Genomic DNA, 12,514 nt, shown 5'->3' with positions numbered 1-12,514 from the left:
ACATAATATTTATATTTTGCAGAACACTGATTGGCCCACTTTTGCACCATATTGATTATGCATGGACAAATATGGTTCAAACTGAAACATTATATTTATAATATAAAACAAGCTTGTTTCTACTATATTTTTAATATTTATAATATATATATATATATATATATAAACATTTATAATTCTGGGCCATCCAAATAATTATTTTTTTTGGATAAATCGATTCAAATTTGTTCACAATGTACAAGTCTAGAAATCGACATTTTTTATAATTGCCATCAGAAACCCCTCTCTGGCTGTCACTTCCTCCACCTCTATTAGCCCTATAGATCTAACAGCAATGGCAGGTAGGCTCAGCTAGAGCATGCTTGCCTTACTCCCTTCTTAATGATCTGTACTACGTGCCTGTGGCTCCAACACAGAGGTTTGGCCCTGAGAAGCCTCTGATTGGTGTATTCCCGAGTACAGATTGAAAGTAAAGGGCCTGCAAAGCTGTTTTTTTTTTATAAACTCCACAGAAAAACATGTCGGAACATTTTGGTGTGAGCAGTGTTGAATCCCTATCAGTTGGGGACATTTCTAGACAGACAGTTGAGCTATGCGCAACTTGCAAAGTGAGCACTGTCTACAGCCCTTTAAATTGGGATTTGGCTCCCCATTCCTCGCAATGCCGTGTGAAAGAAAATGAGAACAAAAGCTGTATATAGGTATTTAAATAGTCCCTGCTTTAAAGTCTAGAATGCCAACGCTTAAATCTTTGCTCAAACCATGAAAACTATGGTATTTATTGATACCTGGGACTCCCCTCTGACAGTTTGGTCTAGATTTAGTGGCCCCGGGCTAACCGATGAGCTGTATGCAGCGATTGAACTGAGCGCTGCATACACCCATATGAATGCATTAAGAACACAGCAGCTGAGCAGATTGCACAAGCTGCAGTGGTTCACAGCTTGCTGCTCAAGGAAGATCAGACCCCTGATAATTGTGAACCATTCTGGGCTTTGCCAGCTGCCCACCACTGATCACAAAGTAATTGGCAGGTACAACATGCTGAAGCTTTAGCATTACAAGGAAATATCCTTGTAATGCTGGATACAGCCAGTAGATGGTAGTCACAAACCACTATCTCCTCTATTCAACTAGGAAATCCACCTGCTAATGTCAGTACTTTAGCAGGCCTTTTATTTTAGGGTTAGTGTTGGGTTAGGGCTGGGTGTAAAATTAGGGTTAGTGTTAAGCTAAGGTTGGGGTTAATTCTGAGTCAGGGTTAATGATGGTGTAGGGTTAAGGTTATGGGTAAGGGTAGGCTAGGTATACAGTTAGAGTTAGTGTAAGCATAGTGTTAGGGGTAGGGTTGATACAACATGGGGGTGGGATTGGTATTGGGTTAGCTACCAACACTTCATTTTTTAAATTTTATTTTTTTATTCTTTATTTTTCTGCGCATGCAAAGAACAGGCAGACTCACTATGCCCCAACAATATAAGTAAGGCAAGTAATATCATAAAGAATAATAGTATAAGGCATACAGGAATTACTGCACCTGTTTATATTTTTTTTAGAAAACAAGAGTGGCAAAACAATATGTTAGAAGTATTCAGCACTTGCTAACAAGCCTTGTATAGCACCACAGCAACATTGATAAAAAACATAGATGCAGGCTCCCTCATCAGTTTGCATTAAGTATAGAGACAGAGATGGAGAGCAGAGGCCTAGGATACGGTACACTAACAGGAAAAGAGCATACACTGAAAGGCATAGGCACTCTGAAAATGTTAAAATTAAATTAAATAAAAATAAATTAACTAAAAGTAGCTGCAAGCTACCACAACAAGAGGACATCGTCTTAAATGAGAGGGGCAAACGGTTTAAAAATAATATCAGGAAGTATTACTTTACTGAGAGGGTAGTGGATGCATGGAATAGCCATCCAGCTGAAGTGGTAGAGGTTAACACAGTAAAGGAGTTTAAGCATGCGTGGGATAGGCATAAGGCTTTCCTAACTATAAAATAAGGCCAGAGACTAATGAAAGTGTTTAGAAAATTGGGCAGAACAGATGGGCCGAGTGGTTCTTATCTGCCGTCACATTCTATGTTTCTATGTCTATGTTTCTATATGCTAGTCGGGCTGGACCTTTGGAATGACACTCTTGGTTGAGGTTAAAGGACCACTCTAGTGCCAGGAAAACATACTTGTTTTCCTGGCACTAGAGTGCCCTGAGGGTGCCCCCACCCTCAGGGACCCACTCCCGCCGGGCTCTGGGGGGAGGAAGGGGTTAAACTTACCTCTTTCTCCAGCGCCGGGCAGGGAGCTTTCCTCCTCCTCTCCTTCTTCCTTGCAACGTCATCGGCTGAATGAGCAGGAGCCGCGCTCGCATTCAGCCGGTCGCATAGGAAAGCATTCTCAATGCTTTCCTATGGACGCTTGCGTGCTCTCACTGTGATTTTCACAGTGAGAAGCACGCAAGCGCCTCTAGCGGCTGTCAATGAGACAGCCACTAGAGGTTTTGGAGGCTGGATTAACCCTCAGTATAAACATAGCAGTTTCTCTGAAATTGCTATGTTTATAAAAAAAAGGGTTAATCCTAGAGGGACCTGGCATCCAGACCACCTCATTAAGCTGAAGTTGTCTGGGTGCCTAGAGTGGTCCTTTAATCGCTAGAGCAGTCAATGCATCTCATCCCATGCCAGCTCTAAAGTCATATTGTAGAGGCCCAGGGTAGGGGCCAGGAAGGAGCCAATATTGGATACTGCCGAGCTGTATTGTTTCTACCATGTTCCAGCCGCCTTCACTTTTGTCACGTGTGAAGGTGGGTGGCTAGGAGCAACCCAGAAGGAGCCACTTTGCTGTTGTCTGTTCTTTCCGTTGTGGCTGTGATGCAGGGCAGATTGATTTCCACTTCTTCTCCGTCGTCTTCCATGTCTGCATTTCCGGATAGGCTTAGTCATGCCCACTATGGGGGCTTTTGCAGTATAGCCAGACTGAGGGGATGAAAGTTTCTGTGGTGTTTTTCCCACTCTGACACCAACCTCCAGATTCTTCTGCAGTCACCACCAGAACGCATCACAGATCAAGTCAAAGTGTGTTGGCAGTCTACTGCTCAGATATGTAAAGTCAGCGCGGTACACAGGAGCTGTTACAGAGCGGGCAGCTGCCATCCTGGTGGGTGAGTTGCTGTATTTCCCTGTATTTATGCCCAAATTGTCGGAGCTCATGTGCATGGGTCCAGGCTTGTAGCAGAGCTGTGGTGAGCTGGGATTACCCCAACCTGTCCAAGGGGGGAGAAGGGTTTGCGAGGACATTGAGGATGAGGGATAGGCTGCATTACCTACCCCGTATCAACTAAGACAGGCAAGTCACTGGGGATGCATCAGGAGAGTCAATGTTGCCGCAACTCCGTTCCCGAGGGAGCTCAGTAGTGGAGAACAATATTTAGTTTAAAGGTGGGTATTAACTCGGAGCTCAGGGTGGATGGGACTTCTCCGCATTTTTTGTTTTTGTTTGTCACTATATTTGTTAAAATATTAGAAGTAAAAGGGTGTTTTTTTCGTCCTATTCCTGTATGATATGTAAAGGGGCACTTAATAAGAAACCCTTAAATTACAGTGGAACAGACATAGTTAAAATTTTAGGATATATTTTGGTTTAGCAATTGGACAATTGCCTCCATCCTAAAATGGTATGTATTTGACAGTTTTTGGAGTCACCAAACAGAGAAATGTGACTTTATCAGTGACATGTCAGGAAATGTATTATAGATTCCAATATTTTACAGAAGGAACTATTATTTCATTGTATTCTTTTTTTGCAGAAGGATTGTTTGAATAAATTACAATACTTCGGTGGTTGACATTCACAGAGGTATACTAATTGCATTCTTAAGAACCATACATCCCAGACTAAAGTTGTGTGTATAATGTATTTTTTTTTTTTATCACTGTCCACACCCATTGTATTTTCTGAATTAGTTGGCTTTGTACAAGTGCCTGATTTAAATTCCCTTCCTACGGTGAGCTGTAACACTGATCTCTCAGTTGGGGGAGTTAAGGCATATAAGATTAATGGCTTGTGTAATGAGACGGTGATATTTACTACCATAAGATCAAGGTGGTGAACACCTTTTTCCCCTCATTAAGTAGAGGTGACAAGGGAAAACAAGTTGACTAAAGACAAAGAGAAAAAAACAAACAAAGACAAATAGTGTTCTTTTCCATTGATAAAGATCTGCACATTGATCATTGCTTAGCATTATACTGAAATATTACTGTAATTTAGTAACTTCTTAAGATTCTCTAAATTTATTGATGACAAAATAATTGTCAAACCACATTTGTGTGGCGTGATGCAATATAGACATTATAGACATTATTAATATAGACATTACATTTCCACATTAGCAATGCCAATCTCATCAATATTTTGAAGTCATTGATTGCCTGAGTTTGTTAGCTGATACTCTTAGTCAATGCCATCCAAATGTGTCTTAACTTAATATTGCTAATGCAGAAGCCTAAACTGTCCTTTAGCAATATGGTGAACAAGATGCCACCGGCTCCTGGAGGAACCTCAGTGTGTGTCAGATTGCTCAAAAACAGTTTGACGCAGCCTGCTAGCATCATAATCACTATTATGTGCATTATTGATAATGGTACTTAGTTTGTACCTTCAATAGGGCTTCTTTATCATATCTAAAAGTAAAAAAAAATATATATATATTTTGGGATTCTTTTAACTCTTCAGAGAATGTGCTGAATCTCAGGATAATACAAGGTTTTTCAGTCTGAATATAAAGTTTGAAGAGGTGCCAAAACACATAAAGTAGTAAATTTTAAGTAAAATGTAAATTCACTTTGATTTTACTCTGAATTCCAAACAATTCAGACTTTAATGAATAATTCACCTAAAGCCAGGATGGATGGAAAATAATGAGGTCCTTCGAACAAAATTAGACTCTTGAATATATTTGAGTAAGAAGGTAGTCGCTTAGCTACAGTAATTTTGATAATCCCTGCAATTATGAATAACAGAATTCAGGGAGCCCACTGACATGCATGCTCTATACTTTCTTACCAAATCAAGAGGCGTGCTTTCCAGTGTATGGAGTGCTACTTTATAAAAACATATTTTATGTAACAATTAATCTGTATGTATGTATATAATGTGCATGCATGCTTGTGTGTGCAGATTCTATGTGAATGCATGTGCACATTTGTGTAAATAATGTAAGTGTGAATGTATTTGCACAGTGTCAGTATGTATGACTGTATGATTGCAAGTGTCTATAAGAGCAAGTATCTGCAAATACAGGGTGACATTATAGTGTATGGTAAGTATGTAGGATTGCACAGGTGTGCCTGAGGCAGTGTGTGTGCAGGTGTTACCCTTTGAATTGTCAGTATGTGTGTGCATATTCAGTTCTAGTGTAGTTTGTGAATGGAGGGTGATATTTTGACCAACTCCCCTCCTCCTTCCCTGTTTAGTATATGCTATCCCTGACCCCATTTATTGTCTGCTGTTTCTATCTCCATCTTCATAGTTTGCTGCCATCTCCCCATGTTAGTTTTCTGTGTCCTCATTTTTCCCAGCAAAGTGCATTCCCCACTCCTTTCAAACTCAAATTCTGGTTTCCCCTCCTTCTTACCTCCCAAATTTGGTAGGATTGTGTTATTAAGCTCCCAATGTAGGTTTAGTCTATTAGCTGGCCTGGGTGACAACTAAAGTGAATGGCTACAGTTTTTGGAAATGATAGGATCATAATGCAAATACATATTCCCACCCACTTACCCAAGTATGAAACTTCAGTAACTACATACATACAATAGCGTAGCTGAGTCTTCAATGATACCCGCCATGCTATAACTACACTGGGATTCAGAAAGCTGAAGAGTGAACATTTCAGCCAGTCTAAGGCTGCTCAACGGTTTCCACCAAAATATGATGGCCATCATGGCAGAGCAATCATAAATTGGCTAGGGATTTTTCTCTCCAGATGAATCAGCAACAGTAAGACATCTTACAATGAAGTCATGCCTAACTGGGCATCATGTTCCACTGAGTATATGTCTACCTGATGGCTAGTCTTATCTTGATAAGATATCAGGATACTGTAATAAAATGTATGAGGAACAATGATGGACTAGTGCAACATTCTGCAAGGAAGTTTGCTAAGGAACAACAAAAGATTGGGTCACTGTGTGACCAGCCTAAATAGTCATAAACAGTGGGAGGTCCAGGGATAATGCAATCAGGGATTATGTGAGTATCAGGAATAAGGCATATGATCATAACTGATGGTGCTGTAAGTATATAATGTTGTGAGTTAAAGTGATACAGAAATTTAGCATTATGTAAGTAGGACCAAGGACATAGCAGCATATGGAAGGTGTTTCAACCTACTTAGGCATTCAAGACTCTGGGTTCCTTTTGCACAGAACCCAGCACACCACTGTGTTCATGTTCCAGGAACCCTAAAAATGCTTGACTCCTGGAATTGCTCAAAATATTGGTGGGATGAATAATAGAGATGTCGAGAATATAAAACTTTCCATTCGCGAACGGCGAACGCGAACTTCCGCAAATGTTCGCGAACGGGCGAACTGGGCGAACAGCCATAGACTTTAATAGGCAGCCGAATTTTAAAACCCACAGGGACTCTTTCTGGCCACAATAGTGATGGAAAAGTTGTTTAAAGGGGACTAACACCTGGACTGTGGCATGCCGGAGGGGGATCCATGGCAAAACTCCCATGGAAAATTACATAGTTGATGCAGAGTCTGGTTTTATTCCATAAAGGGCATAAATCACCTAACATTCCTAAATTGTTTGGAATAACGTGCTTTAAAACATCAGGTATGATGTTGAATCGATCAGGTAGTGTAAGGGTTACGACCGCTTCACAGTGACAGACCAAACTCCCCGTTTAACGCACCGCAAACAGTCCATTTGCACAACCGCAAACTCCCCATTTGCACAAGGTTGGATACCAAGCTAGCCATGTCCCGTTCCTTGTCCTCACTGATGTCATTGAAGGTCTCTTCCTCCACCCAGCCACGTACAACACCAAGGGTCCCTGAAAGGTGACAACAAGCCCCCTGTATTTTTTTTTTTAAAAATACACTACTGTTACACCAGATATGAGTTCCCTGGCAGGCCCTGAAACGCACACGTGTGAAGGAAACTGACTGCTATTATTTCACAGTCAAATTTCTAGTTTTTTTTTTAATTTACACTACTGTTACTCCAGATATGAGTTGCACTGGTGTGACACTGTGCCCTGGCAGGCCCTGAAATGCACACGTGTGAAGGAAACTGACTGCTATTATATTACAGTCAAAAAAGTTTTGTTTTTTTTAAATGCAAGCTATTGTGACACCAGATATGAGTGGTGGCACTGGGCAAGTGGGCACAGTATATGCTGTGAGCCTGACACACACGCTGGCAGGAAGGTAACTGCAATTAGATTACACAGGAAAAAAAAAAAGCAGACTGATGTTCTAGCCCTAAAAAAGGGCTTTTTGGGGTGCTGTCCTTACAGCAGAGATCAGATGAGTCCTTCAGGACTGTAGTGGACACTGAATACACTAGCCTAGCTATCGATTTCCCTATTAAATCAGCTGCAGCTACACTGTCCCTCCTCTCACTAAGAATGCAGCTTCCGGGGGGCGGGGCCTAGCTGTCATGGAGGAAAGACACACTTTGTGTGAGCTCCCTCAATATCTCACTTTAAGCAGCTATCAACAAGCAAATTTCACCCAGAAGGGGATGACCCAGCAATGTTGCTCCTACCTGACTGACCCGACATGCTTAATAGCGGTCAGCAACTCGACAGAGTCTTACTTAACTCCGCGTGGCAAGTGTGGCCTGCTGCTCACCGGGCGGGAGAAGCGGCCGATCTCCCGATCCTGGGATGCCCAGGAGCAGCTACTTCCCAGCAGGAGCTCCGTTACCCCCCCCCCCCCCCTTCGGACCGGTGGGGGTTATCCCGGTCCACCCCTGAGAGGCTGTCTGGAGCTAATTGACGCACAGGGCACAGCCGCCCAGGCTGACATACTCATCTGCGACTCTCCCAATATGGCGGCAGCCGCGTGTCCTCCTTGTACCAGCAAAGCATGGCAGGATTCAATAGTCTAATAATAGGACTCAATAGTCTAAGCTGGACAGACTCTTTAATCAATTTTGGAAGCAAATAACAAGCAGGAAGCCCCAACAAGCTCCACCACAGCCCCAACAAGCTCCACCACAGCTAAGCAAAGCAGTCCCCATTAAAATCCACCAACGCAAAAGGCGTCGAAGACGGGACCGGAGGCACAAACAGAAATGCAGAGCCTGCCCCACGTCAAGCACTCGCCTCCACCTTAAGCCACCACAATCCCACACCGGACGTGAAGCATAACCGGGACAGATCCGACCACCCGACAAAACAAGCTTCCACCACCTCAAGCCGCAAACCCGGCACTCAGCCAGAGACTTGCCTTTGTTGTTCCAGGTATCAGGGACTCCCAGGGTCTGCACCTGGCGCCCAGAAGGGATCGGATGAGCACAAGCAGTAAACAGCAGCCTGCCAAGCATGTCCCACTATAGCCGATCCTCCACACCATGCCTTTGATCACATAAACTGCTCTCTGCACATTAACTAATCGTAAAGTAGCAAGCGTTTAAACATGTCATTATTTCACCTCCTAAAGAGTTTATTGTCGTAGTTCCTTACATGCCTTTACCCTAACCGTTCATGTATTATGTTATTCACTAGTCTCATCTCATGGGGCGACTCACAATTGATTTATAACTAGTGGTGGAGCTTCTGATATAAATACACAGTTGATAACGTGCAAGCTACACCCTAAACATGACAGCCATCTTTCACAACAATGTACTGCTATATACTCATACCCTCAGTGCAACTAGCCATGATATACGCACGTTCAGCCTAGCATGCTGAAATATAACACACTTCTGTCAAAAATAAATAAATACATAAATAAATAATGCAGCTTCCGAAGGAATCTAAAATGGATGCTGTCCAGGAGGGTTTGGAGGGTCTGGGAGGGAGGGTCTGCTGCTGATTGGCTGGAATGTGTCTGCTGACTGTGAGGTACAGGGTCAAAGTTTACTCAATGATGATGAATAGGGGGCAGACCGAACATCGCATATGTTCGCCATCCGTGGCGAACGCGAACAAGCTATGTTCGCCAGGAACTATTCGCCAGCGAACCGTTGGGGACATCTCTAATGAATAATAATTTCCATTTATCCTCAACACCAAAAGCATTACTAATAATAGTTTTCTGTGGGCTATGTGCAGCTTCACCTACTGGTTGAAGGCTGCTTTGCACTAACAATGTGCACTGTCAGGATCTGATGATTGGAGAAGTTTTCTCTTGATACTTTTTATGACTCTTATCTTTGTATTCTTGCAACAACCTCTTGGAAACTGTTGACAGGAGAACTAATCACTCAGCCTTAGAGTTGCAAGTGACTTTGTCTAGAGACATCAAAGCAGTTTGGACAATATTTGCTTCCTAGTAACCACTGTATGGAAGTGCACATGACTACCCAGATCTAGACAAGTCACCTCCTGCAATTCCTCAATGTATTTGGGGATGTTTGAGCTGAGGAGATGATGAGAGGATGACAATAGGATATTGTCCTTTTCCAGTTTTTGGGTGAATGCTTGCCCTTGTCCTGGTCTATTGCACATATCTAGGAAAACGATCGGAGTTGTTTGGATCACATTCTGGTCAAAGTGCTGTGAGCTTGTATATGTATGGATTATGCCACCTGTGAGAGAGAATTATAGGAACCATATAGACTGTGAGGGACAGGGATACAGCAGCCATGGAGGCTGTTAAGGATAGTGATATAGCAGACTATAGTAGATGGAGGTGCCATGAGGAACAAAGATTAAGCAGGTGGGAACACTGGTAGGGACAGGCATATCGTACCTACTATTGGGGACAGAGATACAGATGCTAGGGACTCTGTGAGAAAAAAAGGGATATAATAACAGAGGGATATAGCAGCTAGGGGCTCTACAAGAGATAGAGATATAATAGTTGGGGACGCTATAATATACAGGGTATTATAGTTTGTGACAATGTGACAGAAAGGGATATATTATTTGGGGGCACTGTGACAGAAAGGGATATATTAGTTGGGGACTCTGTAAGAGACAGGGATAGTTGAGAGACAGATATATAACAGTCAGGGACATTGTAAGAGATGGAGATATAATAGTTAAAGGGATACTCCAGGCACCCAGACCACTTCTGCCCATTGAAGTGGTCTGGGTGCCAACTCCCACTACGCTTAACCCTGCAAGTGTAACTATTGCAGTTTTCATAAACTGCAATAATTACCTTGCAGGGTTAAGTCCTCCTCTAGTGGATGTCTATCAGACAGCCACTAGAGGACACTTCCATGTTCATAGAACACGAAAAGTGTTTAAATCAATGCTGGACGTCCTCACGCTATGTGAGAACCTCCGGCGTCAAGGAAATCCCCATAGAAAATCATTGAAAGCATTATTCAATGCTTTCCCAATGGGAGGTCTAATGCGCGTGCAGAGAGAAGGCGGAGCCTGACCCAGCACTGAGGGACATCGGCGTTGGACTTCGGTAAGTCACTAAAGGGGTTTTAACCCCTTCAGCAACTTGGGATGGGGGGTGGGAGGGAGAGGGGCACTACAGGGTCCTGCAGTGCCAAGAAAACGAATATGTTTTCCTGGCACTGGAGAATCCCTTTAAGGACTCTGTGACAGACAGGGATATAATAGCGGGGTACTCTGTGACAGACAGGGATATAGCTGTCAGGAACACTTTGTGTGCTGGTCAAAATGGAGCTCTTTAGCTATTGTAGAACTACAGTCCCCATGATGCCCTGCCATCCTTGCTGCAGGGGGACTAACTAGACTGCTCATACTTTAAAAAATAAGGATATTGTTGGGAACCTGGTTCACAAACAAGAACAGTCACACTGCTCTCTCTGTTAAGGCAGACCCCGGTTCCTCCATGTAGCTGGCAGGGCAGATGGTTTCATCCTATATTATTCATGTCACTCCATGAAGCCTGACTGCAGTTATCAGCTGCTAGAAATGGAACTCTCTCTGGTACTCTCTTCAGCACATTGGACAGCGACAGCAGACTAACACAATGTTTGACATAAAAGAAACTCTCCAAGCACCATAAACACTACCCGACACTTCTTCCAACGGAGAGTCAGATGCTCCTAAGTAGGAGATTATGTGAGCTCTTTTGAGCAATGCCCTAAAGTGCAGGGCAAAATCTGCTGATCCCTCTCAGCCAATAAGTTAAGTTCTGCACTGCCAGGCTCTTTTAACTCTCTGTCTGACGTAGTGGAGTCAGGAAGCTACGCAAAGGCGGACCCCAGACAAGAAGTCAAACCATTCTAAAATGTGTGCTGCAGTGGTTATGGTGCTAAGCATGTTCCTTTAAATGACAGCCTAATCCACCAGTCAGCATGCCTGACCTGCCGTGCGAGTATGAGAAGAGAGAGGGCACAGCTCAGCATTGATATGCTGATTATTTGTCTCTCCACCCGGGGCGGGACCAGGCAGCGTCCAAGGGGCTGGTTATTGACTGCTCAGTCTGTCTCCAGCAGGTGGAGAGAGAGGGTGACTGGCAGCCGGGATCCTGCTAAACTTGGGATCCTACAAAGATGTGCTATCACATCTCTCAGGAGCATGCATGCAAAATGTGTGTGACTGTGTGAATGTAGGGGGGAGTCTGAGTGTGACTGTCAAAGGTCCTGAAAGGTCAATAAATAATCCTGGCTTGTATATACTGCATGCAAAATCTTTAACCATTACTCTTGCAAAAAACAGGCTGTCCCAGTTGTCCCTTGCAATCAGTAAAGAGGAAGTCTATTTTTTTTTCTAAACACATATAATTATCATTTACTCTCATTTTGCTATTACTTTATCACCATCTGCAAATACAAATATTATTCCTCATATAATGTGTATTTTTTTACCCTGCAAACCCCACAGAAAGCATCATCTTTTACCTGGACAGATTAATACATGACCACTTCTCTTAGCATCTCTGGGACCGATTGGGTTTACACACACTTTTACTGATGTGAGTTTGTATTAACCCTTTCAGTCCCACAGGAATTATTATTTTTTTCTTTCTGTGGGGTTAAAAGGGTTAATACACGACCACCACAACATATCTCTGCAACTGAAAGGGTTAATATATATGAATTTCTAATTATATATATTTCTGTTTTTTATGATACATGATACATTGTGTGTGTGTATACAATTTATAACTATCAATATCTACAATAATCTGCCTGTTATTTGAAGTGCGAGTGCATGGAGAATGCACTAACCCGTCCATGGGACCTCAAAGAATCCAAATCTACAGGTAATGTTATTACAGTATATTCATCGTATGTCTCTGTATGAAGATACCTATAATGTTGTGTTACTTGAGGTCCCAAGAGCAGGTTAGTGCAAAATGCTACACATACACTCTAAGTCTGCACATAATATGTGTA

This window comes from Pelobates fuscus, chromosome 4 (genome assembly GCF_036172605.1).
Source record: "Pelobates fuscus isolate aPelFus1 chromosome 4, aPelFus1.pri, whole genome shotgun sequence".
NCBI lineage: Eukaryota > Metazoa > Chordata > Amphibia > Anura > Pelobatidae > Pelobates > Pelobates fuscus.
The sequence above is the reverse complement of the archived record's forward strand: the minus strand, read 5'-3'. Positions refer to the sequence as shown.